Genomic DNA, 23512 nt, shown 5'->3' on the forward strand with positions numbered 1-23512 from the left:
CAACAAAATGATGTCAGTGTATTTAGCCATGTCTGCACATTAACACACTTCTATAAAACATTTGTAAATATATGAAACATCAGCATGCAGAACAGGTAGCACAGCACAGCAAGCAGTCATTGTAAATGTACGTACTGCAGGAGAACGCTGCCGGGAGAATATTATTTAAGGCTACGCTTAAAGAGCCGGCGACACGATGGTCGCTGGAAAATCAAATAGAGGTGACTTCCAGCGATCGCGACCAATCCGTCGCGTCGCGCTTACTATAAGTACACGCGATGGTGGCAATGCATTTTTTTGCTGCGACGTCGCAGTCACTATAAGCGCAGCCTTAGGGATTTTAAGAGTCCTTGATTTAAGCCAGGGGTGGCCAACTCCATTTCTCAAGGGCTACCAATAGATCACATTTTCAGAATATCCCTGCTTCAGCACAGGTGGCTCAATCAGTGGCTCAGACATTAGGACTACCCCTGATCTAAATGATTCTACTAGCGCAGAAGGCACAGAGATTGAAATAATACAAACAGGGTTATTTCCCTACAAACCAAATTGCTTTAGAAGCCTTTGAGAAGGAAACTTTGTGCTACTTTTACTAGGAAACTAAAAAGTAAAGAGTAAGGTTTAATAGCACAAAATAACTGGTAAAGGTTTTAAAATGTGCAGTCATTTGGAGTTTAAACTGTAGAAGAACTAGCCAGAACAGTGTTTTATAGAGCGCCTGTGAGCACAAAAAAGCTTTCATCATTTATTTTTTCACCTGCACTGTTCCATTTATAGTTTTAACTGAACCCATTTTATTGCATCCAAAATCAAGACCAACTGCAGTGAGCAGAAGGAAAGCCACAGATATGTGTGTGTGTGTGTGTGTGTGTGTGTGTGTGTGTGTGTGTGTGTGTGTGTGTGTGTGTATGTATATAAAAAAAATATATATATATATATATATATATATATGTGACTCTTCAGTGCAATAAATAAAATCTTAATTAAACTTAGGGGGAAATGAAAGCTTCAAATAAAAAAAAAAGTGTAATTCAGTGTTTATTGCTAGTATAAAAAACAGAATGCTATTTAGAATTTTAGCATTCATTCAAAAATCAGTCAACGACACCAATACTTTCTTCGTAAACAAAACTAAATAAGCACGTGAGCAGTTTGAATACTTTCTGTTTACAAGCGGTGAAGTAACCTTTTGGGAGGGGTTAGAGACTGTAATAATGTTTTCCCCTCTGGACGATAGTAGCTTTCAGGAGAAAACCCTAAACATAAGCATCCCCTATTTCAGTTTTCTACCATTACTGATTATAATTCAATACAACACTATTTCCACGAACCAGCAGTTTGTTTGTAAAAGAAGATGCCATATTGTCTCAGCCAATATTTTATTTACCATTATATATAACAAAGGCTCAGTCGGGAGGCGAGACATTGAATAAAATCCATATTTAATATAACCATGGTGTGCCTGCGTATGCATGCATGTATATATATTACACACACACACATGGTTAAAGAACACCAAACCCCTCATGATCATAAAGGTGGTGTGACATAGTCCAAAGATGTTAGGCAGCTTTCTGCCCCATTTTAGAGCAGAAAGTGCAGGAATAGTTACAAATGATCCGTTCCACAGCTTCCCATTAACTCAGGCAGCTGGATGGGAAATCCAGACCACAGATTACCATGGCTCTAGTTCTCCCTCACCTGCTCTTCTAATCACATGCACAGGTATTTAGAGCAGAGAGGTTTTGCATTTCTCTCTCTCTCTCCTTGGAGCCTGGGGGCTGGGGGTGTCGCTACTCTCCTGCATCCAGTATCGAGGTTGACGGCCTCTCCACGTATCACAGTAGCAGAGGATTTGCCTGGACACCCCAAACAGATAAGACAAACAAATGGTTACTGCTGTTGCTAAAAGACTGTGCTGTATCTTGTGACCCTAAATGAGAGAGCATTGTTTTAAGCTGGGGAACCAGTTTAGTTGGCCAGCAGCTGTTAGAGAGACTGATTTTGATGTGTAGTTAGATCCCTGAAAGGGATAGGATTTTGTTTATATAATTTGGTTTCTTTTTACTTGAAATAACAGTGTGGGAAATACTGTAACAATGAAATGAGTGAACTGCTGAATGAAAGTATCTGAGTACCTCTAACCTACACATGTTAAAGCTGCAGTACCTTACTTGGATGAAAATAAAGCAGGCAGAAGCCTGAGTTAAGCAGCACAATACTTTGCATGATCCTGTTTGTTGTATAATTAACCCTAGAAGACTGTGTCGGGAAGAACCCAGACAGACGTCAGCACTACAAAAGAGGGGCGTTTGTCACATATGGTGGAGAATGCGGGTCGACACTAAAAAGTCTGTGGGTTTGCAAATAAATGCGGGGGTTTAAAATGGCCGCCGAGCTGAACTAAAGTACAGATGCTATGAGTGAAGTCTGTCCCAATGTGTATATCAGTTGTGCTTCTAGCATACACAGAGAATGTGCGAAGTGTGGATGCAATAGCACCCTGAACCCAAACAGAAAACCAAAATGTTTTGCTGAAGAAAAAAAATTTTTTTTTGCATCTAGCAAGTGCTGTTTGTAAAGCTAATGCCTTTTTGCTGAAGTGAGTGAATTTGCAGCTAGCAAGTGCTGTATGTAAGTTGCTGAAGTGAGTGAAATTACAGCTAGCAAATTGTCTCTGCCGGGTTTATAAAATGGCCGACATGGAATGTTTGTTTTGCAATGCACGTAATCTTGAAAAACAGTGTCCCTTCAGGCCATACGATGATGATGACGACGACTCGTATGTGGCCCCTGGAGGAGAGCCGTACCCACAGATGAATTTAGTATGCTGGGCCTGTCATGAAGTAGGTCACATGGAAGATGTGTGTCCCAAAATTTTCAAAGACAAACAGCTGCAAAAGCAAGCAATGCCCTGTGAGTGCAAGCAAGATGTGGAAGCTGATACCAGTGAGTGTGTGCCCAGTACCACTGATATCTCTGGAGCTAATAAAGCAAAAAGAAAGAAGAAGAAAAAGAAAACGGTTCCTCAAGTCACAGGGGAAGTGACCGAGCCACTTGAACCTGCGCTGTCAGCACATGCGTCAGAAAGGCGCCGAGATGTGCTGCATACCGGAGTGACCAGCAGAATTGTCACGGGAACAGTGGCAAAGGAAAAGGAGGAGCAAAGGGAAGCTGAATCCTTGAACCAGGATAAAGAGGCTTTGGTTTCTGCACTCCAAGCTGCCCGCCATGATTATGAAGTCCTGCGGCAGGGATTGATGAAAGAGCGAGAATCGAACGCCGAATTACAGAGGTGTATACTTCCAGCTTTACAGGAGTACGAGGCTTTGAAGAAAACAGAGTCTCTCTTACGGAGTGAGCTGGAAGAGGTGACGACTAGTCTGGAAAAGGCCAACACCGTAATTGCTATCCTAAAACAGAAATACGGGAAGGCTCTGCAAGAGGTTCACACGCTCAGCACAGAGGTGCAAAACTCACTCCTGGAGGGCCACGGTCTGAACACAGAGCTGGGAATATTGAAAGAAACCTATGAGAATGCCCTGAGTAATTTAGAGACTGTAAAAAGAGAGAATGTAAGTCTGACACAGAAAAATTCAGACTTGACTGACCAGATCAGTGAAGGTGATGAGAAGCTTCACCAAGCAGGAAAAGTGGAGAAGCAATTGATCCAGGACAAGTTAGAAATGCAGGAAGCACTGCAGAATACAGAATCAGCGGCGATCCAGGCGACACAAACTGCAGAGCTCCAAAAAATGGAGGCGCTGATGCAAACCCAGAGCAAGCACCAGATAGAGGTGAAGACCCTGAGGGAGGTCTGGCATGATCAGGTTGAAGAGCTGCAGAAGCAGATGGCTGAGCGCGAGATACAGTGCGCCAAGAGAGAGGAGATCTCCGTCCGTCAGGTGGTCTGCCTGACATTGCGCTATGAAAGCGAGATGGCCGATATCTACAAGCAGCTGGACCACACGGCAAATGAGGGGGCCCGGCTGCAGCTGGAGCTGGACAAGACCCAGAAGGAGCACCTGCAGCTGCAGGTCAAGAATAGAGAAAATGAAACAGAGTTAAACCTCGCTCTGAAACAAATGACGGACATGGGAGAAGCGGCTAAAGTGGTTCAGTCGGGCTATCAATCCTACCTCCTAACCAAGCAAGCTGTACGTTCCTATACGTGTATCTTCAATGCTGTTGCAATATTACGATTTGCTATAAAGATGAAGTTGGAGAAAGAGATTCCAAGGCTAAAAGAGACACGGTCACAAAAGGAGACCAGGGAACGTAAACTCAATGCCCTCACTGATGACAAAGAGGAAGGAGAAAGAATTGACTTTGATTGTGCTGCTGTTATTCCAGAAACAGATAGGCACCCTCCTGAGAATATTCTCCCTGATCTGGGATTCAAAAATCCAGATCCTCAATTTCATTTACGTTGTCCAGAAGATTATCAAACCAGTGGACACACCCAGGACACCACAGAAGATGTTTTAGCCAAGTGGGTGGCAGTTCCTGAAAACACAAACTTGTTGACAGATCCTGATGACGTGGTTAATATGGACTACGTTTGTACAGAGGCAACTAGGTCTCCAAAACCCAAAGGCCTGGTAATGGCCACAAAAGGGAAATCAAAGATTGAAAAGAAAAAACAACGAAGGTTAACACGGCGCGTGAATAGTTCCATATCTCACCAATCTGGACCACACTGTGGAGCCAAGGAGAATCCGGTCCAAGGGTCTCATCAGAAGCTAAAGAAACAGTCCAGTCATTTGCAGGTTGCAGCGGACTATGAAATAAAGTCAAAGGATGCAATAGACTGGAAGTCAAAAAAAAAAAAAAAAAAAAAATGTTTGGGGGAACTGACCGATTTATTTTTTTTATTACACGTGTGGACTATGTCACGGACACTTAACTTTGCAAATAAGCATTTTGTCAATATTACAATGTTATATTGGTTCTCTGTGTTGAAAATGTAGCTAAACTACAAATTAATATACAGGGTTGATGGCCCTTAAGATTACAAGGCTGTAGTATAAGGAAAAAATACTGGTTGCTTACAATATGGAAAAAAAAAAAAAAAAAAATGCCTTTTCGGTTGGTAAATTTATAATGAGGTTCATATTCTAGAGTAGAAAAACCCAGGGAGGTAATAGAAATTGTCTGGTTTTGTGAATATATTTAGCAGATCCTGGGTTGCAAGAATGTGTGCTAGACATTTATTTTTCAAAATAGTTCCCTAATAGAGAGCAACAAAAAAAAAATATGTTTGCCAAGTATAGTCTCTTATGACGAAACCTATTGTCCATAATTGCCGTGGAAAAAGTTCATATTCGTGTCATGTGAATACTTAATGTTGTACTGAGGAGTTAGCTCAAGTATTTCAGGTAGGACGCTCACCCCAGTGAGGTCCATGGCCGCTCACCCCAGTAGGTGTGAGCTGGGGAGGGGGATATGTGACATAGTCCAAAGATGTTAGGCAGCTTTCTGCCCCATTTTAGAGCAGAAAGTGCAGGAATAGTTACAAATGATCCGTTCCACAGCTTCCCATTAACTCAGGCAGCTGGATGGGAAATCCAGACCACAGATTACCATGGCTCTAGTTCTCCCTCACCTGCTCTTCTAATCACATGCACAGGTATTTAGAGCAGAGAGGTTTTGCATTTCTCTCTCTCTCTCCTTGGAGCCTGGGGGCTGGGGGTGTTGCTACTCTCCTGCATCCAGTATCGAGGTTGACGGCCTCTCCACGTATCACAGTACCAGAGGATTTGCCTGGACACCCCAAACAGATAAGACAAACAAATGGTTACTGCTGTTGCTAAAAGACTGTGCTGTATCTTGTGACCCTAAATGAGAGAGCATTGTTTTAAGCTGGGGAACCAGTTTAGTTGGCCAGCAGCTGTTAGAGAGACTGATTTTGATGTGTAGTTAGATCCCTGAAAGGGATAGGATTTTGTTTATATAATTTGGTTTCTTTTTACTTGAAATAACAGTGTGGGAAATACTGTAACAATGAAATGAGTGAACTGCTGAATGAAAGTATCTGAGTACCTCTAACCTACACATGTTAAAGCTGCAGTACCTTACTTGGATGAAAATAAAGCAGGCAGAAGCCTGAGTTAAGCAGCACAATACTTTGCATGATCCTGTTTGTTGTATAATTAACCCTAGAAGACTGTGTCGGGAAGAACCCAGACAGACGTCAGCACTACAAAAGAGGGGCGTTTGTCACAGTGGTTATAATAGTAATCCCATCTTTGATCATCATGAAGTCCAACGCTGGGGTACCCCCCCTGCATTAAACTAATGGCTAGGGTGGTACCTTGTCCCCAGGCTGAAAAGATCAAAACGAGAAAAGGGGCCTATGTATCAAGGTAAATGTGGTGCAATACAGAGGCATAAAAACTGCACCAAATGTATCAAAGAAAGAAAAATTCCTATCAGTAAATAAGACTCTTTCATACAGTTGGTACAGTTTTTGTGTCCCAGAATTAATCACAGAAAGTTAACTCCCCAGACATGTTTCAATTTGATTTGTGTGGACATTTTGTCCACACAAAGGACCATCAAATTCAGGAGTTCCCTTAATGGGCATTTTCAGCTACCCTCAAATCTACAGGCATAACACAACCCATTGGGCTGTCAAAAATGCACAAACTTTAACCAACATCTTTGTTTCACCATGTAACAGGGGAGTTATCCCTGTTCAGGTAATGTGCCTCTAATCCAGCAGTGTGGTGGTTAACTGCTGGTATTCAATTAACAAACACCACCTGCCTGATTAGACAGGAAGAGAGACTCCTTAGCTCATAACTGAGCTCAACTTGGAGACAGAGCAGAGATTGTCCTTGACTCTCACAACTTGTCTTGAGCCCTGCCAGAAGAAACAGCAGAGCTGATTTCAAGACACAGGGGAAACTTCTAAACCTGAATGCTGACAAAACCTGAGGAAAGGTAGCAACGCAGGAACAGATAAGATTTTCCCTCCAAACCACAAGGAACAGATAAGACTTTCATTTATGAGACTTTATATATCTGCTTATTTCATGCTATATGTTTGGGGCTGGGAGACATGCTTATCTAAAGGGAGTGTGGACTGCATACAGTAGTATTTCACTAAAAATACTCCCAAGTGAATAGAAGCTTTGTTTACCCCTTGTTTGGATGGTTTCCTGATGTTAAGGAAACAGGCCCAATAAAAGCCTTATTTAATTTCACTATAACCAGACTCCCTTGCATACCTCTGTGAGCGTCCCCACCCACATATGATGTCCGAAGTGGGACGAGAGGTGGTTCTTGAAGTTAGAAGGAACCCGGAGTTTGGCCTGTGAAATGTTTTATGCTTTTTGCCTACAAACAGCCTGACCAAAGATCTCATGCAGCAGAGACAGAGTTAAAGGGACACACCCAGGCAGGAAACTTACACTGCACTGAAACTTACAAAACCACAGATGAACTCTTTTCCCCAATCCCAAGAGGAGAGAGAGACTGCTTTGCCTATCACAATAAAGTGTAATATGGTCATTGAAATAGGGGGTTTGCCTTCCAGCCATAGTCAGGGTTCAAGAAGTGAGTTAGCCCTTAAAGGGATAGGCGTTTGTTGTTTTCAAATGTTTAGCTGAAGCAGTGAATACAAATGGTGACCCATGAGCGGTACTGATTCTGCAAGTAAAGGCTGCCACACCGCATAGGACTACCAGTTGTGAATGGAGTATATGCAGAAAAATGTGAAAATTGATGCAAGACTGTGCTGAAGCAGGGGAATTTTCAGTAAACAAGTGCTGAGGGTAAAATTGCCTACTAGAAAAAAGGAATTGCTGAACTGTGTAAAATGTATCCCAAAGTGTGAAGAGTGAATGTCATAATACCCAAAGTTGAGACTGAACTCAAGCAGAAAATCACATTATTTGGCTGAAGCAGAGAGATTGCACCTAGCAAGTAAATGGTGTAAAGCAAACAGAAGTTTTTACCTAGCAACTACACATCCAGCATACCTAATGAGAGATTACACCTAGCAAGTAAATGGTGTAAAGCAAATAGACGTTTTTACCTAGCAACTGCACATCCTGTATACCTGATGAGAGAAAATGCGTGCACAGTACTGCTGATATTGTAAAACTTACCCAAGAAAAAGAAAAAAGTCTACAGAGATGCCTGTGAGAGCCACGACCTCTACAAGCAAAATATGCCCACCTGTAAGACTACCACAATTGGTTCTAGCAAATACAGTGGCAACAGCTGCAATAGCGCCTCCTGAGGTCAGGAAGAAAACTACACCTGAGAGCCCCAAAACGGAGGACAAGATGCGCAGTGATTAGCACTGCATGTATGCGTCGTAGGGATGTATTGTATTAGTGGGGCAGTGATTTTCTATGACTTGCCCTTAACCAAGATGGCCACACTGCCTGAGAGACTTGCTTTGCCCTTAGATCGGCACTGAGTCGCTCTGCGCATGCGCGATGACACGCGTAGCGTCATGACGTCACCAGATTCCGTTTTTTGGCGCGAAACGGCCCACAGGTAAGAGGGTATATAATGGATGTTATTACATTGTGTTTTATCCTTGAAAAAGAACGCTGTGACATTCAAAACGCGTTGGATGGGTCTTTTGTCACATTAAAGTGCCCTTTCAATCATTTTTTGTTTTGGGTCCTTCCTGCTCCGTTTGTGCTGGTGCGCTTTTTGGTCTCCTTTTTCCTGTATTGCATAAATGTAGCTGCACAGCTTGCCTACCTACTACCAGGATGTGAGTATTGCTTATTTTCAGGGGAACCTGCCGATGAGACTGAGGGTGAGTGGGCTTGTACCATCTACCACCTGTCTTCAGGAGGATAGTACCCATACTATTGCACATTAAGTACTATATTATTTTATTAGTACCCTGGTTTAGTGGTTTGGCTTATTTTGTTCATTACACCTGCATTTGAGCGCTTCAGCTATTTTCTACATTCCTGTAATGAACTCTACCCCACGTATGAGTGGCCCTTCCAGTCCAATAAGGAGGAAGACATCTCTTACGGGGAACCCGAACCGAGTCACATCCACAAAACACCCCAAGAATGGTGGGGGTGCCTGAACTCGGCACGAACAGAAAAGACCGCTCTCTATGATGACGAATATGGCTGACAAGAGAGAGAGCGGGAGCAGCAGATCACCCAATATTTCTGTCAGCTAAAGCAACTGCAAGAAAAGCCTGGCGTATATAACGAAGCTGTTGAAGTATTAAATAAAGAAGGAGACCCCAGTATTCCTGATGGGACGGAGTCATCCAAAACAAAAAGGCAGAAAAAGAAAAGCGGTTCTTCACTTACCGTGGAAGGAACAGACATGTCCGTAGACCATGTGGAGAAAAAGGGGGACCGAGATGCCCTGCAGCCTGGAGAAAATGGAGAACTCGTCCCGCGGATAACCGAATATCCAGAGGGCCCAAGGCAGGCCCAAGGACCCCAAAGAAGTATCTGTCCGGTGCCAACAGTGAGGAACCCTCAACCAACCATCCCAGGGAAGCGGAGCCGGAACCAGTGAGTGTCGATCCCTTGACCAGCCCTGAGGATGCCCTGAAAAATGCCAGGCGTGACTGTAATATACTCCGTGAACAATTGAAACAAAAGAAAGATGATTACGCGGAGCTACTGAAAGATAATGCTGAGTTACAGAAGACGGTGCTCGCAATGTACTCTGCAGCCAGGACAGAATTGGATGATCTCAAGACTGAGCTAGATACTTCAAATGCTACTATTTCCACCATGGATGAAAAGCAGAGCCAATCTGATACAATGATGGCTACGCTAAAGCGGAAGTATGAGGAGGCACTGAAGCAGATGACAGTCTTCCAGCAAGAGGTTCACACTCTTCGCATAGAGCTGAATGCCTCACAACAGGAGGTCAACAGTGTCCGGACAGAGGTGGACGTATCTCAGAAAGAGGTTCAGACACTCCGCAGAGCACTGGATGCCTCAAATGAGACCAACAGCTGCCGCACAGACCTGGAAGTTTCCAGAAAGGAACTACACAGTCTCACTGAGGAGCTGGACATATCTAAAGAAACGATTGTCAATCTTAAGACAGATCTCAAAGTCTCCCAGAAGGAGCTTCAGACCCTCAACCTAGAGAAGGAAGTCTCACGCCAGGAGACTGTCATTCTCAAAGCAGATGTGCGTAAATGGAAGGAGGACTGCAAGGAGGCCCTTAATAGTACAGAGACCGAAAAAGGAGAAAATGTAAGATTACAAAGAAGAAACTTAAAACTCAAAGAAAATTTTAATTTGACAAACGACGTCAAGGAAAAAAATGAAAAGCTGCACGAGCTTAAAGAAATAAATAGACTTTTGGAAGGTGAGAAGTTTGAAGCAGAGCATCGACTGCAGAACCAACTGCCAGGTCTGCGTACGCACCTCGAGAAGGCCGAGGAGAAGCAGCGAACTCTGCAGGAAGACAATCTGCAGGCTGTTAAAGAAATTCAAGTGCTGCAGGAACGTCTGATTACCCAGTATGTCCCCGCAAAGCAGCATGAGAAACTGAAGGCTACCCTGAGCATCACCAAAGCAACGCTAAAGGCCAAGCTTAGAACCCAGGTGACGCGGCACAAAAGGGAGCACAAGAAGGTCCAGAAACTGAAACAAGTAACTGTGGCCCAAGCAAAGAAGTTCATAGTGCTTCACAATGCAATAAAAATGTGGAAGCAAGCTCAGAGAAAGCAAAGCATGCAGATAAATTCCCTGAGAAGAGACTTGCAAGACGCACTCAAAAAACAGGGATCTCTCGCGGATGAGATTACAGTCCTACAAGAACAAGTATTGACCCTGACTAAGAGTCAGTATCCCACAGCCACTAAAAACCCATGAAGACAAGGGTACAGTGAGAGCTGGGAATACCGCTCGTTTGAAAGACAAGGTTGCAAAATGTGAACTACCTAAACAAGCACTAGCAAAACCTTCAGCCACCCAACAGGCAATAAAAGAAGGTACACGTGCTGAATCAAAACCAGAAGAATCCTTAGCTGATGAAGCTGAAAAGATGGGACATTCTCTGGAAGTGGGGGTGGAATTACAACTTAATCCCAAAGAGGCTGAACTAGCAACCCCATTGAGTGGAAAAAGGGCAGAGAGACAGCTTCAAGAGCAAAAAACTCAAAGGGCTGTTTTTAAACGCTCTGCAAATACTGCCATACAGTCTGCCTACAATAAGACGAGCACCCGTCTCGAGGGAAATCTCATGACCGTGCACATAGCAAAAAGACTATATTTAGAAAAAGTCCTCCTCGAGCGACTGAGTGCTGATCTCAAGCACCTTCGGGAGGAGACGCGAATAAACTGGAGAAAGGGCTCCAATCCCAGTGGGACTGAGGGTTCTCTTCCTCCATCCACTCTCATTCAAGTCACAGAGATATCTAGAATGAGAGTATGGGGACAGGGGAGGTATGTAACAGGGGAGTTATCCCTGTTCAGGTAATGTGCCTCTAATCCAGCAGTGTGGTGGTTAACTGCTGGTAGTCAATTAACAAACACCACCTGCCTGATTAGATTGCTTAGAAAAGCCTGTCTTTTGAGACAGGAAGAGAGACTCCTTAGCTCACACCTGAGCTGAACTTGGAGACAGAGCAGAGATTGTCCTTGATTCTCACAACTTGTCTTGAGCCCTGCCAGAAGAAACAGCAGAGCTGCTTTCAAGACACAGGGGAAACCTCTAAACCTGTATGCTGACAAAACCTGAGGAAAGGTAGCAACGCAGGAACAGAGAAGATTTTCCCTCCAAACCACAAGGAACAGATAAGACTTTAATTTATGAGACTTTATATATCTGCTTATTTCATGCTACATGTTTGGGGCTGGGAGACATGCTTATCTAAAGGGAGTGTGGACTGCATACAGTAGTATTTCACTAGAAATACTCCCAAGTGAATATAAGCTTTGTTTACCCCTTGTTTGGATGGTTTCCTGATGTTAATTTCACTATAACCAGACTCCCTTGCATACCTACCTCTGTGAGCGTCCGCCTACACACCACTCAACCAAAAGGACAATTTAACCACTCATCCTTTGTGCAATAGTTCTACGTGAACATTGCCAGGATTCCTCTGTCTACTTAAAATGTAAAAATAAATGCAGTGGTGTATTAATGATTTATTGTTCAGTGACTGTAATTATGCAAGAAATCAGTGGGTGGGGGGGTCAAAATCGATGCTCTGTCTCTGTGTAGAAACCCTTTTTACTTAAATATGGAATGTTAGAATTCATACATAGAAGAGGTAGTTTGTGTGTCAAGTATGCCAGAAATTAGTATTTCATTGCAATGTCTTTTTTTTTACCTCCAGCAAATCATCTTTAACTAATTTGCTGCCAAACTAGTTAGGCCGCGCTTATAGCGACGGCGACGCGACCGATGACGTCACCCGCGATAGTTGTAATTTAAGTTTAGGCAACATCGCTGGCTACAAGGCCAGTGACGTCATAAAAGGGGAAGGCAGAGGGACGGAGAAGCTTTCTGATTGGACACAAGGGGAGACCGTCGCTGAAAAAAAAATCAAACAGTGACTACCAGATTTTTGGTCGCGCCGTTGCGTGCACTATAAGCGCCGACGACGGCGACAATGCATTTGTTTTTGACGCGACGTTGCGTCGCCGTCACTATGAACGCAGCCTTACAATACGGTACACTGCTGGAGCCTACAGCTGCTGAGGGATCAAATGACACTGTATACCAGACCCTCCCATCCAATATCATCTGTATATGAATGCATGTATACAAAAGGTTGCAAATTCCAACACACAATATGGCATTCTAACACCTGCCAAGCCGCATGCGGAGAACAAGCAAGGTTTTGCCGTGCTGGTATAATGGCTCCTAACCAGATTACACAGCACAGCCAAAACAAAAAAGAAGCTACATGATGTGGGAGACACTTGAATGCAATTCTATTTCCAATAAACCTGACATTTGATTGATTACTAATTATATGCCGGGTTGTTTGTGAAGGACTACACAGTGACATTGAAAACACATAGGTTCTCTATTTCTTCGTTTATATATAGAAGTGCTTTTCAAACCTTTCATTAGGGAAAACCAAACGCCCAAGAGATTAGCTTGATTTACATTTGAATGTGGTCTTGCGTGAAAAAAATATATACAATATTAATATAAAATATTAATGTTTAAATATAAACATATGTGAGTTTAGGAACCACAGATAAGGACTGTGATACGTTTTAAAAGTGCAACGTACAATATGTTGTGTGCATAAGAAATATTTCAACACCCAATGTGTAAAAAGTCTGCCAAAGAAGTAATAAAAACACTTCTCTTGAAAATGTAGGGTCTGCTGCTGTACTGGATATGCTGGGGTCGAGATTGCACCAGCTACAAAGAAAAACACAAAAGAAGAAAGCGCAGGAGCCTCATAGTGTAGTAAATAAAATAATATCAATTTATAAGTAAGGTAATATATGCACGTACAAAATCAAAGATAAAATGTAGGTATAACAACCAATATAAAGGTGCAACTTAACTTCCCTGATAATATGGCGTGCATGTATGTTGATCTATCGATCTGCACACAGACACCATTTTGTCTGATGTAGCACTTACAATGCATGCAGCTCTATACATAGGATTACAATATTTTTTTCTGGTGAGGCAAAAATGGGATAAAGCATCTTAAAACAGCTAAACCGATGATGTTTCAGAGATTCTGCATCAAAAATCGGTGGTTTATTGCGAATCATTAAAAAGCAATGCATCTCTAATGTGCAGATGTGAAAATCCTTTTCCCCATAATACCTCACAGGAGTCTGCTAGCGGGCAGAGGGTTAGAGGTGCGATCTTCTCAAATTGAGCCAAAGGCAATAGTGATTAAAGGGGCAATCCCTCATAGAACCAAAGTGAACTCATTCCAGTGACATGTTTAAGGGTCTTATCTGGGTAACTGGTGCATTTTTTTAGCCAAATCTGACACACACAAGTATTTTTTTTTTTTTTAAATTAGATGAGGAAGGGCTTTGAGTTCCTCCCTTTTGTATCATGTCACTGTGTGTTTAAGCGAGAACTTGTACAGCCAGAGTGTTCCTCCTCACCTCCCCTTAACTCTACTGGTTCCCTAATAAGGACAGGGTGGGAGAAGGCAAAGAAAACCCATGATTGACAAACACTTCCCCATACAGAGGCTCCAAAGAAAAGTGGGATTGCTCCTTTAAATTCAAAACCTATAACAGTTCGAAATAATACTTACTGTATCTTGTCAACAGCATGAAACGTATAAGCTTATAGTGCTGGCGACGGCGACGTCACCCGTCGCCACCATGAAAGTTATAATTTGATGCGACGTTGCTGGCGACAAGGCCAGTGACGTCACTAAAAAGGGCGGGCCATGCAATTTGATTGGTTTAGAGACAGTCACATGTGGCGACTGTCTCTAAAAAATATCAAATTTCCCGGCTTCAAAAATTTTGGTTGCGACATCGCTCCGTCGCGCTTACTATAAACGCTTGCGACAGATTCAATGTATTTGTTTCGGAGCTACGTCGTAAGGAACTATAAGCACAGCCTAAGGCCGTGCGTATAGTGCCCGCGACGGGTGACATCACCCGTCGCGGGCGTACTGGCATTTGATTTGTTCAGGGGCTGTCACATGAGGCGACAGCCCTTGAAAAATCAAATATTGCCAGCTTCCAAAGTTCGCAACACGACGTCGCTCAGTCGCATTGTCGCCGTTGCGCTTACTATAAGCGCATGCGGCGGCAATGTATTTGTTTTTGGGTGACGTCGTGTCGCCGTCTCCCGTCGCGGGCACTATACGCACGGCCTTAGGCTGCGGTCCCAGTCAGCTCTGTGGCAAGCGTGCCCGGCGGGGAGGGGGGCGGTGCGTGCACAGCGCTAACCGCAATCTTCAAGGAGAGAGGGAGATTGCGATAGGAGGGGGCGTGTTGGGGGTTTTGCGAGGGCGTGGCCATGAGATCACGCGGCTGGTTCGCCCTCATTGGGTGAACTGCCGGCTGGGGCCTGGCCACGCCTCCGTCGCAAGTTCTAAAGTCAATTTGAGTTTTAAAAAAGCTGGCAGTACGGCGCGGCTGCACCTTCAGCGGGAAGTTGCGTACTGGGCCCAGCCCCATTGAGGGGCGGTGCTTATACGCTCGGCGTGCGCTGCAGCAGTTACTGGGACCGCAGCCTATGGCATTTCACTCCTTTTAGATACTCCGTTTACAGTGATATCACAGCGGTGAACAAGAGTTTGAACAGGCAAATCTCACTTTCCTTACCTCCATCATTATTTGCCCTCGGGCAGACATGGTATGGGGGGGACTTACTCAGCCCTTGCTTGAGCAAGTCCTCCCCCGTTAACATTAGCCTAGAGAAACCGGACGGCTATGCATTTAAATTAGTTTTTTTCTTAAATGATATAAACTTATACTTTCATTAGATCATATAGTACATATATATATATATATACAGGCATACCCCGCATTAACGTACGCAATGGGACCGGAGCATGTATGTAAAGCGAAAATGTACTTAAAGTGAAGCACTACCTTTTCCCACTTATCGATGCATGTACTGTACTGCAATCGTTATATAACTGATGTAAATAACGCATTTGTAACAGGCCCTATAGTCTCCCTGCTTGCGCACAGCTTCGGTACAGGTAGGGAGCCGGTATTGCTGTTCAGGACGTGATGACAGGCGCATGCGTGAGCTGCCGTTTGCCTATTGGGCGATATGTACTTACTCGCGAGTGAACTTAAAGTGAGTGTACTTAAAGCGGGGTATGCCTGTGTGTATATATATATATATATATATATATATATATATATATATATAGCCTCCCCTTTTCTAAGCCCATCTTGCTCGCTGGCATCTACCGCCCCCCTAAAGCCCCTCTACAATCCCTGGCTGATATCACCCAGTTTCTTGGCTCCATTTCCTCTCTGAACGAGAAGCGTGAGCTGCTAGTTCTAGGGGATTTCAACTTCAACTGGCTTGACCCTAAAAACCATAAAATCCAGATACAACTCAAGTCACTTAACCTATCACAACTCATTTCCCAACCCACACGGACAAACCTGAAATCGCATAACCATTCCTTGCTAGACTAGATTCTCTCTTCAAACCCCAGCAGAATCCAATCCTCTGGCATCCTTCCGGACATTTTCAGTGACCATGCAATAGTGTACTGTTTAAGGAAAATTAAAACGCCCCATTCAAGCCCTAAGGTTCTCCTCACTAGAACATTTAAAAACTTTAACCCACAACAGTTTCTGGATGACCTTACCAACTGCCCATGGCACAGAATAGATTTAATTCCCGACCCTGATTCTGCGCTCGACTATTTCCAATCCGAGTTCTTAAAACTCTGCGATACCCATGCTCCACTACGCAAAATAAGGGTACGGGGGGCCCATCTTCCATGGGTTACAACTGACCTTATTGCACTCTACCAGCTCAGGGATACCTTGTGGAAAAGCTACAAATTAACTGGCACTACCAAGGATCTCAATCACTACAGATGCCTGCGGAACATGTGCACAAGGCAAACAAGGCACGCAAAAGCACAATATTACTCTGACAAGCTCCACCAAAATACATCAAACCCAGCTTACTTTTGGAAGGTTATCAACAATATATTCCAGCCTCCTAACCATCAACAACCAAGTAATATCACTAAGGGGGATATTACTCAGACATACCCCACTGACATTGCAAATGCATTCAATGATCACTTTGTGGGGTATGCCACTAACTTATTAGCGAAACGCAGCACAAACCCCAAACATGAATCTCATCCTGGGAGTGCCCACATAGCCCCAGCCGTTCCCAACACTGCCCACAATTTTCAATTTGGCCCAGTATCTGAAGAGGAGATTACACAAGCGCTCCTCAAACTAAAACTAAGCAGCCAATGCGGACCTGACTTGCTACAATCTAGGTTCCTACGACTTGGTGCCCCAGCCATTGCCAAACCAATTGCTTCCATAGTCAACTCTATCCTGTCTGCAGGCCATATCCCAAAGACCTGGAAAACTGCCAGAGTTGTGCCAATCTTCAAAAGTGGGGACAAAAACACTGTCTCAAACTACAGACCAATCTCACTTCTCCCAATTCTATCCAAAGTCATGGAAAAATGTGTCCACTCCCAATTAAACGACTACTACACCAAGACAAATTTCCCTAGCCAATTCCAATCTGGCTTTCGTCCCAAACACTCCACCGTAACTACCCTGCTAAAAGTTTGCAATGAAATCCAGTGTGGAATGGAACGGGGACAACTCACTGGTGCAGTATTCCTAGATTTTGCAAAGGCTTTTGATACAGTTGATCATGCTATCCTGCTTAACAAACTCCAGAGCTCTGGAATAGGGAAGCATGCCTTAAACTGGTTTCAGTCCTACCTATCAGGAAGATCCCAACATGTGTCCATCTCAGGCTCTAACTCCAACCTCCTGGATATCACGTGTGGGCCCCTACTCTTCTCAGTGTTCATTAATGATCTTCCCACAGCTTGTAAGGAAGCCCACATGTATGCAGATGACACAATCCAATATGCACACAGCCATAGCCTCTCTGACCTTCAACACATACTTCAGTCTGACTTTTTCAGACTCGAAAACTGGATTTCCCAAAACAAACTGTTTTTAAACACTGACAAGACTGTAACAATGGTATTTGGGACCAAGACTAAATTCTTAAATCTTCCAGCGACTGAGCTCCATATTAGAACCAACACTAACACCACCCTAACTCCTGTTACCAGTTTTAAATACCTGGGCTTATGGTTTGACTCCAACTTAACATTCGGGATGCACATTGATACCCTGACAACCACGACCTATGCCAACCTAGGGGTACTTCACAGGAACAAATCCTCCCTAAGTCTCCTGGTCAGAAAGCGTATCGCACAGCAGATGCTAATGCCAATTATTGACTATGGAGACATAGGATATGGCACGGCACCTCAAACCCACCTTAGCAAACTTGACACCCTCTACAATTCAATTTGTCGTTTTGTTCTCCAATGCAACTACAACACACATCACTGCGAAATGCTCAAAGAACTAGATTGGTCATCACTAGAGTCTAGGCGCAAAGTTCACCTTTCCTGTCTTGCCTTTAAATTCTTTATGGGCAAGCTACCCGCCTATCTGAACAAACTCCTCACCCCTACCACATGCAGCACTTATCATCTGAGATCTGACTCCAAAAGACTGTTCATGATACCAAGGCTCCACAAAGTATCTGGCCGTTCCTCCTTCTCTTACCGTGCACCCCAAAACTGAAACAACCTACCAGAGACTGGGTGACTGAGTGGGTGGGTGGGTGACTGAGTGGGTGGGTGGCTGACTGAGTGGGTGAGTGGGTGAAAGTGGGTGACTGGGTGAAAGTGACTGGGTGGGTGTGTGGGTGACTGGGTGACAGTGCGTGGGTGGGAGACGGTGGGTGACTTACCTTGACCCCGTGGCATCTGGCTGGGGCAGGAGGTGAGTTCGGGAAGCTGGCGGGGGGGGCAAGAGTGGCAGGAGGCCCGCGCCGCGCTTACCCTCCGTCTGGGAGCCGGTGCACGTGAGAGAGGCCCGCGCCGCGCTTCCCCTCCGTCCGGGAGCCGGCGCACGTGAGGGGGAGTGCAGGAGGCCCGGGATTCGCCGCGCTTCCCCTCCGTTCCTCGTTGTGAGCGAGGGGGGAGGAGCCTGGAGTTTGCTGCTGAGCAGGAGGGCCGCGCTTCCCCTCTCCGGGAGCCGGCGCACGTGAGGGGGAGTGCAGGAGGCCCGGGCCACGCCTTTCCTCGTTGTGAGCGAGGGGGGAGGAGCCTGGAGTTTGCTGCTGAGCAGGAGGGCCGCGCTTCCCCTCTCCGGGAGCAGCGCACGGTGAGGGTGATGGTGCGGCTGGGGATGTTGCGGAGCGTGGGGATTTGGGTGAGGTGGGGAGGGGGGAGAGAGTGAGGGGCACCGGGAGAGGAGTGGGGGGGGTGTGGAAGGTGAGCTGCGGTCCAACTGACGGGGGAGAGTGAGGCCAAGCAACACAGTGTGTGTGTGTGTGTGTGTCGTCACTCCGCCTCAGGCCAATGAGAGGTGTGGGGGCGGGCGGCCCAAGGGACCAATGAGATTTCCCCTAGGGACACAGGAAGATGCAGACAGGCATACAGTGCTTTCACAAATATATAATAAGATTTGTAGGAAATGTCCATATAAAGCAGTTATGCTTTTCTGGCTAACAAACTTACAGTACAACAGTAATTTGCCTTTTCCACTCGCCTACATTGTGTAGTTCATCTGTGAATGAGTGTCCTTATGTTTGCAAAAGCTAACCATTTATCATGTCTTGCAGCAATTTGCTGCACAGTGGAGAACAGAATTTTTCTTCTCAAAAAATTGTAAAAAAAAAATAATCTGTCTAGGCTATAGGAGAGCAGGCAAACAGAAGCGATGAGGCAGGTTACGAACACAATGTAAGACCAGGTGTATAAAACTATTGCAGTTATCACGGCCAAATAAATACTTAGAATAGGAATAGGACAATTCGCCATGGCCGCTTTGCCGCAGGGTTTATGCTTTTCACAGTTTAGGGTCAAGGTTAGGAATAATAGGGCCAGGCCCCGAATGCCCCGGACTCCCTGGGTTATCAGCGGCGGCCAGCTGTCCTAGACCCCATGGAAGATGAGATTGTAGCAGAGTTGGAGGATGAGGAGCTGTGAGGAACCCCATTTGCTTATTACTATCAGCACGGTCACAGAATTGTGCAGGAACACCCGGCAAAGGCCTCTTCATGCAGAACAGAACTTGCAAAACCTTCCATGGTCTTCTTCATGGGTACACATGAAACACACATGGCACTAAACCTGAAGAGATCTTTGTGGTTTTGAGAACTTTCCTCATACTATTACATCTGATGAAGAACTCTTTTGTTGGATCCTTGAAAAAGATAGCACAACTTTTGGTGACTCTACACATATCCCAAGCCAAATAATAAGGATACCACAACTCTGCAAGAACTTAATGGGGAATTCTTTAATTAACCTTTATAAAAATGTTTTCTGACCCAAACTAAAAATAAATTGTATATACATGGGAGGTAATTGTCCTATGACAATGTATTCAGCAGAGCAGTAAAGAATATGTTAAAACCTTTTTAGAGGTCATCTCATCAAACAGTTATTTTTATAGAAAAAATTAAATATTCCAAAGAAAGCATTATAAGGTGGCGTAAAGGTAAAACTCAGGCTGAAAGTACTGCCCTATTAGAAAAATAAATAATAATCATCTAAAATGCAAGTCTACCAATGACTAAGACGAGCTTCTCACTTGATTACTTTGCTGCACGAAAGGCCTACAGTTTATTACAGAGCACTACTCATTAACCCTTTCAGTGAAGGAATCATTGCTCTCCAAGGCTTTGCAGGGCCCTGGTGCTGTTTTTCAGCAGTGCCAATGTGCTGCTTGTTGGCATGCAGGCTTCAATGTGTACATAGCACACAGCAATTTTATTAAGTACCTCTCTTAAACATAGCATGTCTTGCATCTCGCCCTTCTTCACATCTTGTGCCCAGCACATTCTCTGCCCTCTATCCCCAAATATAACAACACTCTCATTATTTCCTCATCTAGGTTAACTCAGGCACCCTAAAGAGCCAAATTCAATCCCAAGGGGTCCGCATATACCTGATAGCAGTCAGCAGGATAACACTTGTAAAGGACAAGGAAATACAATGCTAGTATATTCCTATGTGCGTGCTGCCTCACAGACCTGTCACTGACAAAGCTGCAACCAAAAGGAGCACGGGATCCAGGGCCCCTCAGTGCTGATCAGTGGTGATCTGAGGCCCTGGACAAAAACACAGCCAAGGGATGAAAAGATAAGCAGCTTCAAACAAAACATCACAAGACACACGTCAAATAGAAAGCACACCTAACAGATAATATGTCAATGACTACCAACTGTGAAAGAAAAGATGCCCAGAGCAAAGAGAAACTGTTCAGCAATCTAACCTTTAAAACAACATTGCATATCTTGTGTAACTGGGTTGTTTTGTGGGAATGGTTAGTTCTGCTTAGTACTAAAATAGATGGGGTTATACAGATCAGGGGTGCTCAACTCCAGTCCTCAAGCACCCCCAACAGGTCAGGTTTTAAGGATATTCCAGCTTCAGTACAGGTAGCTCAATCAGTCCCTGCTTCAACACAGGTGGCTCAATTAGTCCCTGCTTTGACTGAGCCTCTGATTGAGCCACCTGTGTTGAAGCACAGAGCCTGAGGAAGTCCAGTACCTGGACGAAACGCGTTGCTCTCCACTTGGAACATTTTAAAGCACACTACAGAGGAGGCAGAGGTGAAGTTGCAGCTCTCCATCCGGACGCGGAAGAGAGAGACCCCCTACAACTATACACCACACTGCCTACCCCTTGCATTCACTTTCCACAGAATCGTTTGTATTCTGAGTTTGTTTCTGTTTTTATTTTTTATGTTTTATTAAAGATAGTTTTTACCCCCCAGACATTAGTGTCTTTTATTTGTTAAACCCCATCTTCACCATCGGTGACTACTGGAACAAAAGAACAAGATACCGCTAGAAGTGTGTACTCACACTGGCCCGTGTGAGTATTGTGATATATTTATTATTAATACCTTCATACCCTACCCTTTCATTACCTGATATTGATTTGGGCAACTTCTTTAGAACAAGATACCAAGATAGGATTACACTCACACTAGCCCGTGTGAGTGCTAAACTATATTATATAATACAAATCTTGGTGGTTTATAAACACACCATCCCCCCCCCCTCATTGACGTGTGTACAATTATATGTGTTAACCCTATCCTCCTTTTTGTTTACACGAGAGGAAATTTCCCCTGGAGCGGCACTGTGAACCAAAGAAGGAAGTGGACTGCAAAACAAGAAGAAGAACCAGCATCGCAAGAAGAAAAGCCTCATCAGAAGCACACGGGACTCCTAAAGAAACTCTGATGCGACTGGGCTTACACAAGGCCGTGTAAGTCTTATATACCTTTATTCCACTTTTACACCAACACACATACACTCATGTGTGTCCACCCTCCCAATTAGACATTAGACACCTGAGCTACCACACCTACTCAGGTTACATTTGCTTCACCTTAGAAAAAAGTAACTATTAGTTATATAACACTGCCTGTTTCCGACCATTGTGCTCCCCCATCTTTTTTGTATTCATGTGTTGAAGCAGGGACTGATTGAGCCACCTGTGCTGAAGCTGGGATGTCCTGAAAACCTGACCCGTTGGGGGCTTGAGGACTAGAGTTGAGCTCCCCTGACATAGATGACGGCTTTCCTCTTGTTGCAATTCCTACATATGCTGCCAAGTGTCATGGTGCCTTTCTAGCACAAATCTCCCAAAATTATTTTGGAGCAAATCAAAAGAGTTCAAATAACACCCAAGATGTACAACACTAGCAAACATTGCCAATGAATCCAACCATTTTACTTATGGCCGTGGCTTATAACATAACGGCAAAAAAACGTATTATACCTATATTGATTACTACAGCGGTACGCAAACTGGGTGGTGCGCCCCCAGGGGGCGGGAGAATTAGTAGGGGGGGGGAGGTTACAGAGGACCCACACTCTTCCCTACGGCATTTAAATAAAATGCCGGGGGAGGCGTGAGACCTATGTAACTCACTTACATGCTCTCTGCGGGTCTTCGGCGAGGCGTCACCATGGCAAAGCACCATCAAATGACACAGCGGGGTCACGTGACGTCACATGACCCGTGACGTCATTTGACGCCGAGTCATTGGGAGAAGAGGGGCGCAAACGCTGCGGCTCCCGGGCAGGGGGGCACAGCTCAAGAAGTTTACGCACCCCTGGCTTACTATATACATTGTTATGTAAACCATATAAAACACACCGCTGTAATCAACTGCCTAACTCGAATAGCAAAGGTATTCATATTTTCCATGTTCCACTGTTATTTTGTAACAGAGTGGGTAGAACAAGCCCTATCGAGCTGTAAACAGCTGTTGCCCAACAAGTTAATGCCTGAAATCTAAAATCAGACTTCCCACTGATGCCATCAGAGACGTACAAATGTTTTCTTTTACAAACAAAGAAGTGTGCGAGAACAACTCGCACAAGAGCAATTACACGCAGTGCAACATTATGATCAATTTAAAAAATATACCATGCTCCACTAAGACAATAATTACAGAGTTAGTCTGCACATTTCTATGTCATTCTTGAAATATAAGTTTTTATTAGATCTCACAAACTCTACAGCAGTCAAGGAAATCCCACGAAGACTTTGTGACCAGTACAAAAAATTAAATCAAACTGGCCAATACCAAGATCAAATCTCAAAAGTACAAGCTTTGCTGCAGTAAAGGATGTCAGAGCACGCCAATATATTTATCTTTAAACGTTGCGGGTCTCCGGAAACACTGGCTTTCCAGGAAACCTTCACGTAGCTATGCAGATTTGTAGAAGAGATGCTTTTTGGTATTTAGCAGAAAATCACCACTGCACCCAAAAGGTTCCCATGCGTGCATTTGCATCTCGATATCAT

General features: G+C 44.4%; 1 protein-coding gene across 2 annotated transcripts in view; it reads right to left on the reverse strand.

Annotated features, from left to right (window-relative positions):
* The window catches only part of GALNT7 (polypeptide N-acetylgalactosaminyltransferase 7), a 139074-nt gene that overhangs the window by 91782 nt on the left and 23780 nt on the right, over positions 1 to 23512 (reverse strand). The window lies entirely within an intron of this gene.

This window comes from Ascaphus truei, chromosome 1 (genome assembly GCF_040206685.1).
Source record: "Ascaphus truei isolate aAscTru1 chromosome 1, aAscTru1.hap1, whole genome shotgun sequence".
NCBI classification, from domain to species: Eukaryota; Metazoa; Chordata; class Amphibia; order Anura; family Ascaphidae; genus Ascaphus; species Ascaphus truei.